The following is a 14,825-nucleotide window of genomic DNA, read 5'->3' as shown; positions in this document are numbered from 1 at the left end:
ATGCAAAAGAACTGAGAACTGTAATGGAGCCCTGGCAGGACAGCTACTTTCTAGCAATAGCTCTATACCACGGAAGGGGCGCCCAAGCTTTGGTGGCCAAGTAGTCTCCCCTACCACATCCATGTTTTCAGATGAGGAAACTGAGGCTGAAAAGTTTGGATCATTTACTCAAGTCACATAACTAGCATGTAGTTGATCTGGGATTAGAACCCTAGTCTCTCCCGCTCCAAAATCTGTGTCGTTCCTACTATGTTTTTTTTTTTTTCATAAGATATCTGTATTTCAAGCTTCCCTGGGCCTTGGCTGTCCACCTCATGTTGGACTTTTCAGTCACGTGCCCAGATTCTGGCCCCACCAGGAGGAAGCTTATGGAAGCCTAGGAGAAGCAACTTCAGGTTTGCTCTGCAGCACAAAGAAGTCCCCTAAGTTGCCCTTCCAAACTTTCTCTGTCTCTAACCAGTCCCTTTGGATTGCTGACTCAGCTGGATGGTCATTGGTTTTAATTTTGTCCTCGGATAGGGACTTTCAGATAACCCTTAGCCCTGAATTCTTGGTCCCACCGGAAGCCCCACGCTCCACAGCCTCTGACAGCAGCCCAGCCTCCTGGGTCTCTGGCCCTCAGCTGGCCCACCTCCCAGGACTCTAGCTTGCCAGGTTGGGGCCAGAGAATTGAACATGTAAAGTGGCTTCATATTGGCCACAGATTTAAAGTCTCTCCCAGGGGAAGATAAGGAATATAATTCTATCCCAGAGAGATTTTAAAGTAGGAGATGTTGATTTCAGTAAAAATGTTTGCATTCCATAAACACAGTTGAATTTTACAAGCATTGTAATTTTTATTTTTGCTTATTACTTTCCACCCTTTTCTTCTATTTGTATATATATTTTACACAGCTGCTAATCATGTTGTACATACCATTGTATCATCCTTGTTCACTTCAACACACTGTTAACATTTTCCACGTTATGCTCCTTCAAAGCACTTAAGGAAAAAATTGTGATGTGTATAATCAAGGCAGCAGTCTCTGACTTTAACAAAAAGATAAACAGCAGAGTCTCCAAAGCTGTAAATCAAAGCACAATTCGTGAATTTGCTAACTCTTCTTCCAAGGCAGATGTTTCTCAGAGAGAAGTCCTGTGCAGAAATGCATATAGACACAACCACACACCTACCCTGTGCCATAGGTGGATGGAGAAAAGGGTGACCAAATGGACAGGATTTATTTGAGAAGCCAATGTCTGTGGCAGAGCAAACATCTTGAAAGCGGGCAAGCCAGGACTTAACCTCAGGTCTGGCTGATTCTCAGGCTCCCGCTCTCTTCACTGTGTGAGGCTGTCTGCTGTGACAACTGCAAAAGAGGAGGTTGAAGTGCGTTAATGATTTTCACACTCTGTTCTAAGGAATCCTGGTAGGCCTATGAGGGGTCCAAGGGACACCTCAACTCGATCCAAGCACTTCCACTTTTCTCTGTTTAATATATTGGGTTTTCCTGTAAAATATCTTGTGAGGAGATTTAGCAAAGATCTACTGGGACCTAGCATGTGCCCGATTCTGGGCTGTCATAGTCCCTGTGCCATTGAATATATGATTTCCAAGGCCCTTCAGCTTCTAACATCCCCATACTTAAGACTGTGGTTCTGTAATCGTTTGTCCCTAACAGAGACAGAGCGATAGAGTAGAAGTCTGATTGCCATCCGCTCCTCACTAGTGATTGTTAGAGGGACCCAATTCTCAAACCCAGTAACATGGAATCCTCTCCTCTTATTGGTCAAGATTTATTGATCTGATTTTAATTAAAATAATATAGACATTCATCAGATTGTACAACAGCTTCATGGTCTTCCAACTTTCTTTTATTTTTTTGAGGAAGATTAGCCCTGAGCTAACATCTGCTGCCAATCCTCCTCTTTTTGCTGAGGAAGACTGGCCCTGAGCCAACATCCATGCCCGTCTTCCTCTGCTTTATATGTGGGATGCCCACCACAGCATGGCTTGACAAGCGGTGCGAACGTCTGCACCTGGGATCCGAACGGTGAATCCCGGGCCGCCAAAGCGAACGTGCGCACTTAACTGCTGCACTACCGGGCCGGCCCCTCTTCCAACTTTCTTAATGCCACTGTTTTCATCATCATATTTTTAAAATTGAAAAAAGTTCTTACTATTTTTCCTCAATGTGAAGACAATCCCTGCACCTACGTAAGTCAGAAAATAAAGAAAAAAACTAAAATGTGAATAATCTTATTGATTCGGAGATGATGATGATGTTAATATTTATCATCATGAGTGTGCCAGGCTCTGTTGCAAACACTTTATATATCTTATTTAATTGCACTGTCTGTAGCTCATACTGCATGAGGAGTGGGTTGTGAAACTGAACATCTGAAAATGGAATTTCACGTTGTTTTTAGACAAGACCCCACCCTAGGAAGAGAGGAAAGATAAAATTAAGCCTAGGTTTTCCCGGAGCTGGTCGCTGAGGTGTTGTAAGGAAGACTCTGAACTGAAGAGACCCTGGCTCCATGGGTGAGTGGAGTCCCGTGCTTTCTTCACTCCTGCCCTTTCTTCCCCTCCCCATGCCCATGAACATCCCTAGCTCTTTGCCTTCGCCCTCCAGGTCTCGGTCTCTCCATCTGTAACGCAGGGAAGATAAGATGGTGCAGGCAAAGGACTGCTGGCCTTGGAGTCGGAACACAGCACACGGGAGAGGAATTAACTGAGAATTCATCCAAACTGTTAGGTCACTGCTCAGCCAAGTGTCATCAGAAGGACCCACGGGAAAATTCCTAGTCCCCAGCAGGGAAGTAACAACAGAATCTAATTCCTGGACTTCTGACTGGGTGTTTATTTGTGTACTTGCTTTTAAACATATGTACCCTGGGCTTTGGAAGGAGGATAGCTGTTAGCAGTACAAACTTCTCAAAATAGACTCTCTACTCTTGCTGTTTATGGTTTTGCATGTGTGCAGCCACTTTGGGGAAAGACATCGGGCGATGATATGAATTCGTGGTGGAATATAAGCGAGGACCAAGTCTCATAATTTCCCAGGGTTAGCAACAGGGTAAGAGAGAGACTGGACAAGAGTCTTTGTAATACTGCAGACAACTTTGTGCATTTTTCCTTATATTTAAATACTGTAACTTTTTCTGAGAGTCCAACAAAACTGCCTTTGGGTTGAAGAGCAGAGAGCAGGCTCAGTTCTCCTTAGCCTTTACATCCGTAGGAGTGGTTTGTCCATGCTGAATGGGGGATGGGACACCTACTACCGTTTATAACCTTATCTGGGAAATTTCATTCCTGCTTACTCACAACTCTTTTGAATACATCCTGTTTATAAATTTAGGATTACTGAGACAAAAATAGTCATCTTCCCCCCAAGCCCCTAAGTATTCATAATAATATTTAAGAGAGATTAATTATCCAGGACTGACTCTGAAGAACAACTCAGGCAGGTGATGATTAAAATACTTGAACTGAATCAGCCAGAACTTTGATCTTGGATTTCCAGCCTCCAGAACTGGGAGAAAATAAATTTCTGCTGTATAAGCCACCCAGTCTATGGTATTTTGTTATGGCAGCCCGAGAAGACAAAGATAGATATTAATTTTTAAGACAGGATATTTTTCTTTATTACGGAAGTAATATGTTTAAACAGAAACTTGTATATGAATGTCTATAGCAGTATTATGCACTACAGATAAAGGTGGAAAGAACTCGAATGTCCATCAACTGATGAATGGGTTGACAAAATGTGTTATATCCATACAATGGAATATTATTCAGCCACAAAAAAGAATGAAGTATTGATACATGCTACGACATCGTTGACCTTTGAAAAATTATGCCAAGCGAAAGAAGCTAGATACAAAAGGTCACAATATTATATGAGTCCATTTATATGGAATATCCAGAATATGCAAATCCATAGAGACAGAAAGCAGAGTAATGATTGTCAGGGGCTGGGGTGATGGGGGAATGGAAGTGACTGATAATGGGTAAGAGGTTTCCTTTTGTGGTGATGAAAAGGTTCTGGAAATAGATAGTGGTGATAGTTGCATAACAATGTGAATGTACTAAATGTCACTGAAGTGTGTGCTTTGAAGTGGTTAAAATGGTAAATTTTGGGGCCAGCCAGGTGGCGCAACGGTTAAGTTTGCACGTTTTGCCTCGGTGGCCCAGGGTTCGCTGGTTCGGATCCCGGGTGTGGATCTGGCACCACTTGGCAAGCCATGCTGTGGTAGGCGTCCCACATATAAAGCAGAGGAAGATGGGCATGGATGTTGGCTCAGGGCCAGTCTTCCTCAGCAAAAAGAGGAGGATTGGCAGCAGATGTTAGCTCAGGGCTAATCTTCCTAAAAAAAAAGGTAAACTTTATGTTATATGTATTTTTTTTTTAAGATTTTATTTTTTCCTTTTTCTCCCCAAAGCCCCCCAGTACATAGTTGTATATTCTTCGTTGTGGGTCCTTCTAGTTGTAGCATGTGGGACGCTGCCTCAGCGTGGTTTGATGAGCAGTGCCATGTCCGTGCCCAGGATTCGAACCAACAAAACACTGGGCCGCCTGCAGCAGAGCGCACAGACTTAACCACTCGGCCACGGGGCCAGCCCCTATATGTATTTTATTAGAATAAAAAAGCAATATATGCAATGTAAAAATTTAGAAAATACAGATAGCTCAAAGAGAAATAAAAATTAATATCTATCTATCATCTATCTATCCTGTCTCAGTAAAGACAGGATCTTGCTATACTTCCAATTTGGAACCTAGTTTTTCTCTTACTATATCATAAAAAGATTTATATTCATATCACCAAATATGCTTTACAGCACTTATAATGGCTACACAGTATTCCATTGAATAGAGGAAAAATAGTTTCTTTGGCCAGACTCTAATCATTGAACATTTAGGTTATTTCTATTTTGAATAATACTAAAATATCCTTGTAGGTAAATCTTTGCTCACATTTGTGATTATTTTCTAGGATAAATTCTGAGACATGGAATTACTTAGCCAAAGGATGTAAACATTAAAAAAAATTGACTTTATTTTTCTAGAATAGTCTTAAGTTTACAGAAAAATTGAGCAGAGAGTTGCCATATAACCTCACTCTACAGTTTCCCCTATTATTAACATCTTACATTAGTGTGATACATTTGTTACAATTATTGAACCAATATGGATACATAATTATTAACTAAAGTCCATACGTTAGTCAGATTTGCTTAGTTTTAGCCTAATGTTATTTTTCTGTTTCAGGATTCCATCCAGAACACCACATCACATTTAATTGTCAGGACTTCTTAGGTCCCTCTTGGCTACGACAGTTTCTTAGACTTGCCTTATTTTTGGTGACCCTGACAGTTTTGAGAAGTACTGGTCATATTGTAGGATGTCCCTCAATTGGGATTTGTCCAATGTTTTTCTTGTGATTAGATGGGAATTATGGGCTTTTGAGAGGAAGATCACAGAGGTATTGTGCCATTTTTATTACATCACATCAAAAGTACATGCTGTCAACATGATTTATGACTGCTGATGTTGACCTTGATCACCTGGCTGACGCCATGCGTGTCCGGTTACTCAACTGTGAAGTTATTCCCCCCTTCTCTACTTCTCTACTACTCTCTTTCTTTGGAAATATGATGAGCAGCCACACCAAGGGAGTGGGGAGTTTTGCTCCCTCCAAATATAAACGTTTTTAAGGCTTTTGGTACAAACTGTGAAATTAGTCTGCAGAAAGATTTTACCAGTTTACATTCCCAGCAGCAGTGTGAATATGTGTCTACTTTATTGCAAACTTGCCAGCATTGGATATCATCTTTTCAAAAAATCTACTGATTTTAAAGAGGAAAGATGGCATCTCATTTTAATTTACATTTATGGGTTTGTTAGAGAGTTTTTATATTTTAAAAATTATGTATTTTGTTGGCTATTGGCATATTTTCTTTCAGGGATTACTTGTACACCCTTTGTTCATTTTTGAAAATTGGGGTGTTTATTTTTGTTTTGTTAATTTTCAGGATATTAACATTTTAACTGGTCATATATGTTGCCATGTTGCCCGTATTTTTTTTTAAAGTTTTCCTTTTGACTTCTAAGTTTACTTATGATATTTTTGGAGTACACAAGTTTTCTTTTCACATAATCAACTCTATCAGTCTTTTTCTTTATCATTTCTACCTTTATTCTCATGTTTAGGAAGGCTAAATTCATACTTTGTAAAGTACCTGGACAGATTTAGATTCAGGAAGCCATTATTATTGTTTTTTGGGATGTTATTATTTCTAAAAGTTGGGTTCTGGTGAAATGGGAGGACATGACTAGACTGAGCTTTGTCTCTGAAACAGTTAACAGTGAACTCGTTTCAAGAAGGATGACTGTAAATTATGGCCTCTCTTAGGGATTTCTGCGACTGGTTTTAATGTTTTAAAGAATTTTCAAAATGGAAGTGAACTGGCTGATATATGGTACTAAGTTCTTGGGAGCCACAAAATGGCAAACTAATATGATGACTGGAAAATGTGAGAGGTGAGCTTTAAAGTGAATGAGGATAAGAAGTGTGATTATTAAGTAAAGAGACTAATTTGATCCCCATTCCTCAGTAATTTACATATCCAAATGAGCAGCCAGAAATGGGGAGGTGGAGACTTGGGAGTGGTATGGTGGCAGGGTGGCCATTAGCGTGTATTTCAAAAACTAACTGTTTCCCAAAAATATTTTTAGAACAATCTCATTTAGAATATTTTTGAGCCAATTTCAGTAGTGAAATAAAATTAGTCTAATTACTGTTTGTTGTACTTTACAAGGTAAAATAGTAAATGGAAATAAACCAGATGATACTGCGGCAGACTCTGAAGTGGAAGGCTGATGGATGTGATTTTCTCTCTCCTTACACTCATCAGATTTCCTCAGGGCATCTCGAGCCCCTTTCCTCACGGCCGTGTTGGGGAAGCCTTTCAGTGAAGAACGAGAGCAGGTCAATGAATCATTGACTTCTAAGTTCAAAGGCTCCCCTTCAGGCGTAAGAAAACATCTGCACGGGGATTGGAGGAGACAGAATAGAACAGTCTCCACCCCACACCACTGCCCCAATAGTTAAAAAATACCTCCTGGGCTAGGAATGGGAAAGAGTTTAGAGAGAAGGCACAGGGTCACGTGTGAGTGTGGGACTCTCTGTGCCTCCCCTCTGATCTCAAGGCCTCAAGTCCTGAGAGAAGAGGTGCCCGTGTCCCCTTCCTGGGTTACAGCCTGAGTTGGGGAGAGAGCAAGCCAGCAAGCCTTGGGGAGAATGCCTCAGGTCATCTTAATGTGGCAGAGTCGGACAGGTGGTGTGGCGTGTCTAAGTTCAAAAGGATGAGAGACTTGCCAGCCCCAGTCTCCCGCAGGTCAGAGTGGCATAAGAAGATACCCACAATGTCCTGAAGGCCACCGTGTAGAACACATTTAGCAGAGACAGAGAGCAGGCGGTCAGCCCAGGATAAGATGCGAGAACCAGGTGAGGATGGAGCTGCCCTCTCAATGGAAAGAACTAATGGGAACCCCTTGTGTCCCATGGACCACCCCGGTCTCCTCTCATGGGAACACATGTCATCTGCTATACCCAGAGCCAGGCGGGACAGATCAAGACCAATAAGTGGGCCCCTCAGATAAGCCCTTGAGAGCTAAATTCCAAGGAAGAGAAGGAGGGGAGGGGGAGAGTAGGGAAGTTTTAAACCCAAGTGTGGTAGAATTATGCCCTTGACTTGACTAAGAAATGACTGAATTTGAGTGAGTTGATCCGAGAGTGACAAGATTAAATTTTCTCTACTTTGAAGGAGAATGGAGGCTCAAGGCAGAAATTACACTCAATTATAGGACAATAGAGAAAATTACGTTTTTGCACATTTGAGTCAGTGACTGTGAAATTTGTACTGGCTTCAATAATTGCAGGCAGCCAGGTGTCAGTAAAATCTTACTATTAGACCAGAGAATCATTACGGGCTGCACTTCCGAGTGTTATCTGATCTCTGGCTGCAGCTCATATGGCCAGAGCAATGTCTTATCATCAGAAATCACGAAGAAATACATTCAAATTTCTGTTCAAAATGTTCTCTTTCTAGGGGCCGGCCTGGTGGTGTAGCAGTTAAGTTCCTGTACTCCACTTCCGCTGCCCGGGGTTCGCCGGTTTGGATCCTGGGTGCGGACCTTTGCACAGCTTATCCAGCCATGCTGTACGGGCTGGTGTCCCACATATAAAATGGAGGAAGACGGGCACAGATGTTAGCTCAGGGCAAATCTTCCCCAAAACACAAAAAAGTTCTCTGTATATCAGAAAGCAGCGCTAATGCTTATAGGTAGAAAAAGTATATTTTTTGGAGTTCTGAGGAGGCCCGGTCCAGATTATAACCCTCTGACCAAAAGGGGAAGGATATGAAACTGCAGGTTGTGCTGGATAGCTTCTGTTTGCCCCACTCTGCAAGCCGCTCCACCCCCATCCCTAGGCAGAGCATCACCAGGGCTCCTGCCCTTGAGAGGCATTGGCGGGAGCTGGGAGGGAGCGAGAAGAGTGAGTGGGAGTATTGATTCCCCCATCTCCCTTTGGGAGAGTCTCTTCAGCTTCTGGGACTTCTTCCTTTCTGTGAGGTGAAGGGCCAGGCCCCAATAAGGATTCTTCTTCCTCTGCCATTGCTGCTGGCAGCCTAAGAGGTAGGTTAAGGGCCCTAACTGATGGTTCTGGCCCTTTAAATCTGGTATCCATAGCACCACAGGCAATGTCATTGTGATGTATTTGCTGCCTGTTAGGAAAGCAGGCTGGTGCACTCAAAGGAGGACTCCACCAGAGGAAGGCAAGTCAAAGCCTGCCACCACCACCCTGGCTTCCTGTAATCCGCATCTGCACCTGGGTCCAAGGAAGCCCATTATGAAAACACTTATTTCCATACACTCCCAACCCACATGCTAAACAATTTGTGCTCTTGCTGAGGAAGACTCACGAAAAACTGAAAGGTTTTTTTCTGGGTGACATTGAGAAGACAGTGACATGATTTGGGTAAGTTTCATTGTAAAATGAATCTCATGCTTACCCAGGCCTCCGATGAAACCTCATTTCTGCTAAGGCACAGGTGAGCATCCTGAACAAAGCATAATATTATTTTAGACAAATAAATTGGACATATATTGTGAAGCAATTTAAACATTTTACAGAAATGCATCCTTTTGTACATGATAACATCAAAAAGTCAGTTCAGTGCAAAAAACTTGAATGGAGTATCAAAAATGCTTCACGATCCACTTTTTTTTTTTTCCTTTTACAATCAGTGAACCAATCTTGATATGTTACTATTAACTAAATGCTGTAGTTTAGGTCAGGGTTCACTCTTTGTGTTGTACATTCTATGGGTTTTGACAAATGCATAATGTCATGTATTCACCATTACATAGTTAGTTTAGTTTCACATAGAATAGTTTTACTGACCTTAAAAATCCCTTGTGCTCCACTGTTCACCCTTCTCTTCCTCCCTCCCAGACTCTGGCAACCACTGATCTTTTTACTGTCTCTATAGCTTCTTCTTTTCCAGAATGTCATACAGTTGGAATCATATAGTATGTACCCTTTCCAGACTGGCTACTTGCACTTAACGTTATATATTTAATGTTCCTCTAAGTCTTTTTGTGGCTTGATAGCTCGTTACTTTTTAAACACTGAATAATATTCCATTGTATAGATGAACCACAATTTGTTTATCCATTCACTTGTAGAAGGACATCTTGATTGTTTCCAATTTTTGGCAATTATGAGTAAAGCTGCTATAAACATTCATGTAGAGGTTTTTTTATGGACATACCTTTTCAAATCGCTTGGGTAAATATCTAGGAGTGTAATTGCTGGATCATGTGGTAAGACTGTACTTAGCTTTATAAGAAATTGCCAAACTGTTTTCCAAAGTGGCTGTACCATTTTTCACTCCCACCAGCAATGAATGAGAGTTGCTCTTGCTCCACATTCTTGCCAGAATTTGATATTGTCAGGATTTAGGATTTTAGCCATTTTAAGAGGTTTGTAGTGGTATCTTATTGTTTTTTTAACTCTTTAATAACATACGATGTTGAGCATCTTTTCATATACTTACTTGCCACCTGTATATCTTCTTTGTTGAGTTTTGTTCAGATCTTTTACTGGTTTTTCTAGTTGAGTGTTTTCTCATTGTTGAGTTTTAGGAGTTCTTTGTATATTTTGGGTGTAAGACCTTTATCAGACATTTTGCAAAGATTTTCTTCCTGTCTGTGGCTGTCTTTTCATTCTCTAAACAGGGCGTTTTGCAGAGCAGAAGTTTTTAGTTCTAATGAAGTTCAACTTGTTAATTTTTTCTATAAAACAACTGGATCATGTATTTGGTGTTGTATCCAGAAAGTCATTACCAACATCTAGGGTCCCCTAGATCTTCTCCTGTGTTATCTTCTAGATGTTTTATGGTTTTGCATTTTACATTTATGTCTATGATCCATTTTGAGTTAATTTTTGTGAAAGATGTAAGGTCTGTGTCTAGATTAATTTTTTTGTATGTGAATGTCCAGTGGTTCCAGCACCATTTGTTGAAAACACTGTCCTTTCCCCATTGAATTATCTTTTCTCCTTTGTCAGAGGCTGGTTGACTATATTTGTGTGGGTATATTTTTGGGCTCTCTATTCTTTTCCATTGATCTATTTGTCTTTTCTTTTGCCAATACCATACTGTCTTGATTACTGTAGTTTTATAGTAAGTCTTTAAATCGAGTCTTGCCAGTCCTTTGACTTTGTTCTTCAACATTGTGTTGCTTATTCTAGGTCTTTTGCCTTTTGATATAAACTTTAGAATCATTTTGTCAGTATCCACAAAATAATTTACTGTGATTTTGCTTGGGATAGCAGTGAATGTATGGATCAATTTGTGAAGAACTGACATCTTAATAATATTGAGTCTTCTTATCCATGAACAGGACTATCTTCCCATTTATTTAGATATCCTTTAATCGCTTTCATCAGAGTTTTCTAGTTTTCCTTATATAGCTGTTGTACATATTTTGTTAAATTTATACCTGAGTATCTCTCTCTGTCTCTTTTTTTTGATACTAATGTTTATGATGTTGTGTTTATAATTTCAAATTCCAATTGTTCATTGCTGGTATATGAGAAAGCAACTGATTTTTCTATATTGGTCCACTTTTTAAACGTATTCTTTGTCCTTTTCTCTCTTTGCTTCTTTCTGTCTCTTGAAAGAGAGGAAGGAACTCAAGATTTGGAGAAAGATATTAAATTAAACATTTAAAAAAATTAATAGAGGGTGGGAACAGGGGCTGAAGGGAGCACTTGTGTGGTGACAGACAAGAAATAATGTACAACTGAAATTTCACAATAATGTGAACTATTATGAATCTCAATTTAAAAAAAGAGAAAAAAATTAACAGATTTTATTTTTTAAGAGCAGTTTCGGGTTTTCAGAAAATTCAGCAGACAATATAGAGAATTCCTACATGCCCCATTTGCCCCCCACAGTTCCCCCTATTATTAATATCTTGCATTAGTGTGATACATTTGTTACAACGTTCAATTTTAAGTTTAATACAGCATTAGATATTGAGTGCTTTTAGGCATACAAAAGAAATGTTCCCCGCCCTCATGGAGTTTACAACCTCACTGGGAAGGAAGGGAAAATTGCTTCCACCTGAGCAAGTAATAAAAAATAGTATACAACTAGATTTTAAAATGTGTCTTTCCTTAGCAAAAGGAAGAAATTAGCGTAGTTTGTAGTAGTTAGGGAGTTAGCTCTCCAGGGAAGAGGTGAGAAGTAGGAAGGCCCTGGAAGGGTAGTAGCATTTGGGTAGGTGGAGGTAGATTAGAGTCAAGGTCTAAGCAGGAAAGTGGCCTGCAGAAGGATGCAGAGGTGGGGATGTTGGAGGAGTGGGCTTTATTACATCAGACAGAGGTGGGAAACAACATTAAAGAGCGAAAAAGACAGAGGTCCTGAATGTCAATGTGAGTAGTAACCAGAACTTGATAAAGCGCTTAGAGTTGAGCTTCTAAGCAGATCCTTTGGGTCTGGTTCTTTCAGGACTATTGGGTTTTGGTTTCACATGCACCTCAAGGCAGGTATTCTGAACCATTTTCTTCTTTGAATCAGAATTACAGGCTCATGCCAGGGAGTGTTTCTAAAGAGAAGCACTGCCCTTCTGGGAAAAGCCACCAAATGGAACTGCAGATTGTTCATTTGCCACAAGAGGAGCATCCCATGTACACACATCAGGAAGAAGGCAACCTGCTTGGGAAGTCAAAAATAGCCACGCATACCCGAAGGGAATTTTCCCTCAGTTCTCCAGGCCTCTCTGACTGGCTGCATTGAACTCACTCTTTGAAGAGCTCTGCCATTTCTGATGAGCAGGAGAACTTCCTCTCACGGGGGAGGAAAGCCATGGGGCAAATGTACGAATCCCATAGCTTTGATCTCTTCTCACTACTAAGGGAAGAACAAAGAGGGCATTAAATGCCCCATTTTTGTTTTCTTAGTCTGAGTTAACTTACCTCAAGAGGCCTCTCCAGAGTTACACGCAATTGCTTCTTCAGGTCCCAGAAATGACACTGCAAGGATTCAAGAGAGTTTTTGTAGTGAAGGGACACATCCATATTCAGAACTTCAGTCACTGCCTTCTCCACAGACATTACCTTCCCTCATAGTATCTCTCTTTTTTTTCCCCCACTCCTACTGCCACCGCCTAAGTTCAGGCCACCACCTGACTATAAGAACAGCCACACAATTGATCTCCTTGACTATAGAGCCCCTCATAGTGACTTGAGTTCAAAACATTGGATCCGTTCCTTTCCTTCCTGAAGTCTCTCATTCTTTCTCTGAAACATCTCTTCCTTTTGGTTCCCATCTTATCCCAGGACCTTACCTTTAACTCTCCTGTACACTGTGCATCAAACGTAAGCTCTTTGGCCTGGATCTCGAGGTGTTCCCCCTAAACACTTACAAGGCTCTCCCTTGCATTGCTCCTGTCTTTGTTCACTGCTGCTCATGTTTATCCCTCTGTCTGGCATTTTTTTCTTCCCTCATCCTTCAAAGAAAAATTTAAGTTTTACCTCCTTATGTAGGGTTGCCATTTTAAGCAAATAAAATACCTAGATATCCAGTTAAATTTGAATTTCAGATAAACAACAAATAATTTTTTAAAAATACGGTGCATACTTATACTAAAAGATTATTAGTTGTTTATCTGAAATTCAAATTTAATTGGGCCCCTATATTTTATCTGTGAACCTACCACTATGCAACATTTTCTTGTTCCAATTCTCCCTTATCTCATTCTTTCAGTTCTTAAAGCATCTAATTCAGTCTTTCATTATATGCTATATTGTACTTATTGATTATATATACAGTATTAACACTTATCGAGCAATTATTCAGCATCAGGTATGGGGCTTAGTTCTTTTTATAAAACAGATTATTGAATTCTTACAAGAAACATGTGATAAAGTAGGTACAACTATTATACCTACTTTATAAATGAAGAAGCTGAGTATTTGAAAGGTTATTCTATTTGTTCAAGGTCCCAAAGCTAATTAAACTTGATCTTTGGTCTATCTATGGGGTGACCATCTTGTTCTGGTTTTCCTGCACTGTTCTGGTTTTAAAGCTAAAAGTGCCATATTCTGGGAACCTTCTCAGTGCCAGGCAAACTCTATATGTCTGACTTCAAAGGCTGGAATTCTATCATGTTTTCCATTTTTTTGAGAGTTTCACTTTTTTTTCTTTCAGTTGGATTATAAAATCCATAAAGACAAGGTGATATCTGTTCGTATTTACTATCCTAAGAATTACTTAGTAAGTGCTTGACAAATAAGGACTGGGAGCTCCCCTCACAGGCCACAGCTCTTTTCTTGGGCTCTTTGGGTTGCAGGAGCTGAGGACTGGGTCCTTGGGGGTGACCGATTTTAGATGCAGCTGGGACTTGAGCACGGCCAGTGGCCTTTGCAACAGAGGTGCACAAGTGTCTGTGATGTCACTGGTCATTGCTTGAGAAGATGCTATGCTATTGTTACTCGCAACAATGCCTCTAAATTGGTGAAAATGAAGCTCCTCGGTAAGTGTGTGGTGCCTCACACTAGAAAAGCTGAACTTTGAGAGATGCACTGCTATGAAATGTGAGTTAGGGCGTGGGTGAGGCTGGAGAAACAGAAACCCTGGTGCCAAGAAGAGTGGAGTGCCTAGGGTGGGCAATAAGTCTGTCAGCACCTTGTTGAATGGACAGCACCCAAGGAAGCTGAGTGGCTGGTCTTTTTTTGCTGGAAATGTGCTTTCGTGCAATGGGCATATGTTCGAAAGATGATTATATTACATTATTATAGAATATCCTGTTAAAATGATGATATGTATGTTATTGCTATGCAACAAAGTGGTTAACGAGGTGTGAGGGGAAATGCAGAAACAATAGATTTCCATCCCCCAAGGGCATCCGTATAACTTGTCTCAACTTTGTTTTGAATGCAGGTCATTATTGAGCACACATTAAACATAAAAACTAAGCTGTCTGTGGAGAAAGCATTTGTAAAAATCATTTGCTATTTTTAAAAGATCTATTTGAATTAAGACTCTCAAGGCAACTTATTTTTAGTCGCTAAATTTCACTTCAAAATGCTTGAATTTGAAAATATGCTTTTGTTTCAGGCTTTTTATTAAGAGAGCATAACAGATATGGGGCAGAAAGGTTAGGCAGGAGTTTCCATTTTGAACAGTGCTGACAGATTCCTTAGTCTTTCCCTTTTTGGAAACTCATAGTGGCTTTTCCTCATCCCCACGGGGTAATCCCTCAGCC

At 40.5% G+C, this 14,825-nt stretch overlaps 1 protein-coding gene across 5 annotated transcripts in view; it reads left to right on the top strand.

The window, feature by feature from the left end:
• The first annotated feature begins 8,748 nt into the window (after positions 1 to 8,748).
• CLIP4 (CAP-Gly domain containing linker protein family member 4) overlaps positions 8,749 to 14,825 on the top strand; it is a 74,029-nt gene continuing 67,952 nt past the window's right edge. Inside the window, exon 1 of one of the 5 annotated variants that reach the window (XM_023619302.2) lies at positions 8,749 to 9,100. The gene's annotated coding sequence lies outside the window, so the exon portion shown is untranslated. The remainder of the gene's footprint in view (positions 9,101 to 14,825) is intronic. The other 4 variants (XM_023619300.2, XM_023619305.2, XM_070235630.1 and 1 more) reach the window with 4 other exon arrangements.

The sequence above is a fragment of the Equus caballus genome, chromosome 15, assembly GCF_041296265.1.
Source record: "Equus caballus isolate H_3958 breed thoroughbred chromosome 15, TB-T2T, whole genome shotgun sequence".
Taxonomy (NCBI): Eukaryota; Metazoa; Chordata; class Mammalia; order Perissodactyla; family Equidae; genus Equus; species Equus caballus.
This window is presented reverse-complemented; position numbering and strand designations above follow the sequence as displayed.